The sequence below is a fragment of the Myotis daubentonii genome, chromosome 4 (assembly GCF_963259705.1).
Source record: "Myotis daubentonii chromosome 4, mMyoDau2.1, whole genome shotgun sequence".
In the NCBI taxonomy this organism is placed as follows: Eukaryota; Metazoa; Chordata; class Mammalia; order Chiroptera; family Vespertilionidae; genus Myotis; species Myotis daubentonii.
The window spans coordinates 40,229,459-40,235,729 of NC_081843.1; the positions used below are offsets into that span (position 1 = coordinate 40,229,459).

The following is a 6,271-nucleotide window of genomic DNA, read 5'->3' on the forward strand; positions in this document are numbered from 1 at the left end:
AGAAAGTTTCCTATAATACTTTACATGCAACTCTCATAGGGTCCAGCACTTTTCACAGAGAAGGGAAATCTATGCTCAAACAAAAATTTGTATGCAAATATTCATAGCGGCTTTATTCAAAATAGCCCCAACCGAAAACTGTCCAGGTGTCTTTCAGTAGGTGACTGGTTAAATTAACCATGATACATCTCTAGCCTGGAATATTACCCAGTAATAAAAGAGTATGAACTACTAATACATGAAACAACTTGGATGACTTTTGTCAAGGGTTGGGGATGGTGGGAGGAGGTGGGTATGGCTATAAAATGGAATTAATAAGCAAGCATTTTGCAGATGGAACTGTTTTTTATGTTGATTATATCAATGTCTTTCTCTTGCTTGTAGCATAAGTTTTCAAGATGTTACCAGTAGGGGAAATTTGCTAAGGGTACATAAAATCTCTGCATTTTTTCTTACAACTACATGTGAGTATATTTCAAAATTAAGTGTTTAATATTAAAAAAGGCCTTGTGAAAACTAAAACCAAAAGCATGTTTATAGGTGACAGAATGTTCAGTAGTGCTCCTGATAGTGAATTCTCTCAGTTTTTATTTGTCATAAAAAGTTGTCTATCCTTTGTTTTTTCAGAGATATTTTCACTGGGAGTAGCATGCTGGGATGCTCTTTGTGGTTTTCTTCCTACCTTGAAGATGCCACTCTATCATCTTCTGGCTTCTACAGTTTCTGATGAAAAATGTTGTCCCTTTCTATGTAAAGTTTCTTTTTTCTCTCTGAGTTCCTTTACAACTTTCTCTTTGATTCTTATCTTCTTTAATATGATGCTTCAAGATGTGAAGCTTTTGTTGTTTTGTTCTGCTTGGGGTTCTCTATACCATTTTAGCATCTGGAAACCTGAGCTAAAATCAGCTTGGGGGTACCTTCCCTTAGCTATAAAAGGGGAAGCAATGACAGATTAAGAACCTCTGAGAATCCTTTCCTCCATCAAAGTGCCACAAATAGTGTGAACTGGTCAAAATCAACATTCTTTAAACTTCAAATTAACAAAATGTTACAACAATCAAGGAGCACTTATTCAAGAAAAAAGGCTGAATCTTGGTACGAACAGCAAGTAAATAGTGTATGAATTTGCCTTATTTCCATTCCCTTCTTCTCATCTTGATGGAAACCTTGAAAATTATGAGCCTCACAACCATGATCACCGTGAAACCCAGAGTGTAGCAGGACAGAATTGGTTTGGAGCTGCCCTACAATCCATATCACTAAAGGATTCTTACTTTTGACTTGTATGACAGCTCTCTGTAAAAGCTCATTTTAAAGTATTTGTCTTTATTAGACCTGACTCAGAACTCACTCAGTGGGAAAGACCTTATCCATAGCGTTTGTTGAAAATAACATAAAAAGTTTAGGAAGTGTAAAGAAGAAGAAGAGAAAGAAGAGGGAGAAGAAGGAGAAAGATCATCTTTGCTGTAATGAGAACAGAATTTACAGGTATGGGGTAGAAAGAATAAAGATATTTCAAATCATAAGAAGACTGAGAATGGATCATTATATTTCAGAATGTGGATATTATCTTGTATCTTGAGAGCAGTTTCAATGAAGTGGGGAGTGAAGATAAGAAAGAACGGGAAAGTAATTGAAAATAGGTAGACAATCTTAGAATCATAATATTTCTGGTCTCCCCAGTCCCTTAAATAACTACTTCATTGTGTAGGTGTGGAATGGAAACCCCAAGAAATTGATGAACAAAGAGATAGCTGATCACTGGCACTCACATTTTTTCATTCTCATTTTAAGTATGTCAGTCACACAAAATTGCTTGCTTCTAAACAAAAAATGGTAGATTATTCCTATTGATTATTAGCTAAAAACATATTCTAGGCTTTAGAAATAAAGTATTTTTCCTTTGTATAAAAAGAAGCTGGCCGTTATTTTGGTTGTGCCATTATAAGAAAGACAAAAATTCAGAAATTATTTTCAAATTCCTTTTTTCATGCTGCTATTTCAGAGAGATAGTATGTTATTTGCCCCTCAGTTACCATTATACAGACACCATAGTCAGTGATTCATTGAACTAGGAATATTAACAGCAAAAGGACAACTGTATTTTTTATTTGGTCACTTTTTTCATGGACTTAACCCCACAAAAGAATATTATCTCTGGTTCTTAAATCTTTTGCTCAGAGTGAGTTGTATTTCGTTTTGGAATAATAAGAATTGAATTTCTCTATTTACTCAAAATCAAAGTCTTCCAAAGGCCTCATACCATCCTTCCCCCTCTTACCTATTTTGATGCTCTCCAGAGAGTATTAGATGGGTGAATAATATCAAGTTTTTATCTAAATATCACCCAGCTCAGCATGACCTCATAGAAGAAAATGGAAAGAATAATCACAGTGGTCAAGGAGCTGAAGAATAAACTTGATCCATAATTAAACAATGCATTCACATGGCTAAGCAAAGAGCTTGCAGCTATTACTAATTTTTGATGTTCTTTTATAAGACATTATCTCCACTTGAAAGCTTTCTTTTAAGACTCTTCTTTGACAAGTAGTCTAAATTATTTGCCGCTTCCAATATTAATTTTTGTTATATATTTCTAATGTATTCCATACAATGGCATAGAAACATTTTATGCAGATTTTTAATTAAGATTAGTCAGAGCTACCATCCTAATAATAATAACAAATAGACACATCCCAGACATATACACTGTGTAGTTCTGGCTCATTAGATAGAATATGTAGAAAATAGTAATCAAAGAATCATTTCTTTGAACATTTACTTTAATTATGGTACTATGTACTACATATAATATTTATTCTAGGGGTGTGTAAAGGATTTTAAAATGTAAAGTATAATTATGGTAATTATGATTTGAGGACTTTTTTTTCTTGAATGTTTTTAGGAGGTATGTGTGCCATAAAAAAAATATTAAGTAAAAAAAGGCTCTGGGCATGAACAAACACTTAGTTTTTTAATAATTCTCATCATAGTCAATACTGTTGCCATATTATCATATTATCATTTGGCCTTTTTTCTTTTTCATAAAAACCTTCTTGCTTAATTATGTACAGTGTAATGTCTCAGGTTTTTCTTGGGAATGGAGCACTTAGCATTGCATATTACTATGGAAGATAAGCTTCTGTAGATATTTTTTACTTGTTGGATCTGAAAAGAAAATAAATGCATGTGTTTTTTCTCTTATTTCTGGTTTCTTTGTGAAGAGAAAAGCTTTGACACATTAAAACAATGGATGTAAAATTTCTCTTATTTTCTTTCTGAAATGCCATATATCATATAAAATACATATGCATAATAAAGAATAGAAAAAATAGTGAAATAGTGGACTAGCTTACAGTGATCCTTAAACAACATCACACAAACACATACTTTTACACACACAAATCTATAATCACATATGATGAATTGTCTATACAAGGAAAATATTTCTTTCTTAAATGTAAAATAAATATTTTTGAATAAAACTTTATACCAATTTTTAGTATACTCATATATTTAAAACAAAAAAGTGAAGCAAAATGCAAAGTTCAAGAACAGAAAAAATTTACTACAAATCTCATCACTCATCACTCAACATTAGTTTTGATGATTGCCAACCTAGTCTCCATTCCCACAAAGCAGCCTAAAAGATAGAAATAGTTTAGACAATGAAATAGTATTATGCATTGTATTTTAAACTTAAAATCACACTTAATTTTGATTCCAAGAGTGGCTTTCTGAGCTAGCAGTGTGGTCTTTGTTAGCTTCCACCATGGCATTCCATGGCCAGGGCCAAAATGAGCAGAAGGTGATGGTGCAGCCATCAACCTCATCTTCAGATACTTGCAAAATAGAGCTCAGATTCATGTGTGGTTTTATGAGTAAGTGAATATGTGGAGAGAGGGCTGTATCATTGTGGTTTTTTTGCATTGTTTTGTTTTTTAATTTATCTTTATTGTTGAAGGTATTACAGATGTCCCCTATTTTCCTCCATTGACCCTCTCCACCCTTCTCCACTCCCCCCTCCCAGACCTTCACCACACTATTGCCTGTGTCCATGGGTTATGCATACTTGCCTATAAGTTCTTCATTTAAAATCTTCCTGCGCCCCCCCCCAACCCTCCTTTAAGTATATAAACCTCACAATAGATGATGCAGAAGAGATTCATTGTAAAACAAAGCCAGGAAAACAACTGGGTTGAATCATGCTAAAAGGAGATAATATTACTTGGTTCCAAAGTATCTCCAACTAGAAATGACCAACGACGTGAGAAATTATTGAGAAGCAATATAGTTAGGTGTCCTTCGTTGGTAGTATAGTTCTTAACCTATTTCCATATTGCTTTCATTACTTTTATGTTATTACCAGATGCAGTCAAGGATGTTTAATTGTTTTTGTTGAAAAATTGTACTTAATTTTATTTGACTTTAACTGAAGGAAAGGAAACTAAGGTGAAACAAAGAATTACTGAAGCTTGTGTGTGTGTGTGCACACATGTATATAAGACATATCTCTTAATGATAGCTTTAAATTGAGAATAAAAAATTAGTGCCTTTTATTTATAGCAAAAAATAACGAGTTTAATAAAATATAATATTTAGTTTACAGATTTGTTGAGAGAGTTAGAGAACCAAGTCCATGAACTACGATTCAGTGAGTACTATATGGAAGCAGAGCAAAGATCTAAAGTGATTAATAAGTCACTACCACCACGTCTACAGTTCATATCTGAAATGCTAGAAAGATTATACGACAAGTATTACTAAAATCTAAACTTATCTGGCTATCCATTCCAGATAAAGAAAACCAACCAAACAGCAATGACAAACTAAATACAGCCAGGTTTGTTACTTTTCTTGCTTTGGAACTGAAGATTTGTGAAAGTTTTTGTCTAGTAGATCCGGGTCCATGTGCCCACCAGCTGGCTGCCAGATGGTTAGAGAAGCAAGTGTTCTGGATCGTACCTCTACAATGATGGGATGCATAATATGGGGACATATATTGTTGTGGTTTTGAAGAGTTGGATGGTCACAAATAACAGTTATCTATTACATATCTCCTGTTTATTGATCTCATAATTTTCTTTTTTCATTATATACTTCTCTTTCAATGAAACACATTCAATACTACTGAGAAATTGTACATGGGAGACAAAATTTTGAGCACTTGCATAGCTAAAAGGAGTTACTTTTAACTAATACTTCAAGTTTGAAATATATTTGACTCCCTGCTAGGAAATATGGGGAAAATATCACTCAGATTTCCTCCCACATTTGGTCTCTTAGCTTTCATTTTTAATTATATTATCATTTCCAAGAAGTATAACATTCACATTGGATTATGTAACTATAATTCAGTTCTTTAATCTTCATTGTTGGCATAAATGGACCCAAATCTCACTAACCATGCTTTTCTACAGTTTTCATATTTTAAGCTCTTTATATTGTGTTGTTTCCTCTTTGGCTATATTTCACTAGGCAAGAGTGGGAAGTTCTGCCTTTTACATGAAATATAAAGGACAATTATACTAAATATAAATTTGGTGTAGCACTTTTTCTTAGAAGTTTAGAGATATTTCTTCCGTTTCTCTGGAACTGAAGTTTTTTTTTTGAGACCTCTGAAGACTGACTTACATTCTCCTTTGAATGTTACTTAGTTTTTCATTCATTCATAAATGTTTATATGATTCTTCCTTTATTCTTAAAGCCTGAGGAATTGCCAGAAAGCATGTTTTTATAGCAAACTCTCTCTATCCATTTTTTCCTGGAATACCATGAGACTTGATCTGTAGATTCAAGCCTGCTGTTTCAAAACAATTTACTTTAGTGGCATACTTGAATTTTGTAGTACTTTGGAATGCAAATTATATATAAGTCAGTGTCCTTTGCTGGACCCATAACTTTATCTGCAGTCATGTTCATGTTTCATTATTTTTTCTACTATTATGTTAGCCCATCCACTATGCTTTGACTTTGTTTTCGGTGGCATTTTTAATGTGACTTTTGAAACCATTTATTTTTGTTGTTCACTTGCATTTCTTTCCTAAGATCAATAAGACCACTTTTCAACACGTTCTTTTATATTTCTTTATTTGAACACTTGTACCTGTAACTCTTTTTCCATTTGCAAAATTTTAAAGTTCTATCACCTGTAATTTCTGTTTCTATATCATTACCTTCATTCCTTTGAGTAATTCCTTTTATAACTCTTCTACACTAGCCTTTTTTTAATACTTTTAATTTTCTATAAGAAGCATGGTCGCATGTGTAG

At 33.0% G+C, this 6,271-nt stretch overlaps 1 pseudogene; it reads left to right on the forward strand.

The window, feature by feature from the left end:
• The first annotated feature begins 3,772 nt into the window (after nt 1–3,772).
• Nucleotides 3,773–4,253, forward strand: LOC132232383 (small nuclear ribonucleoprotein E-like; annotated as a pseudogene).
• The last annotated feature ends 2,018 nt before the right edge of the window (nt 4,254–6,271 follow it).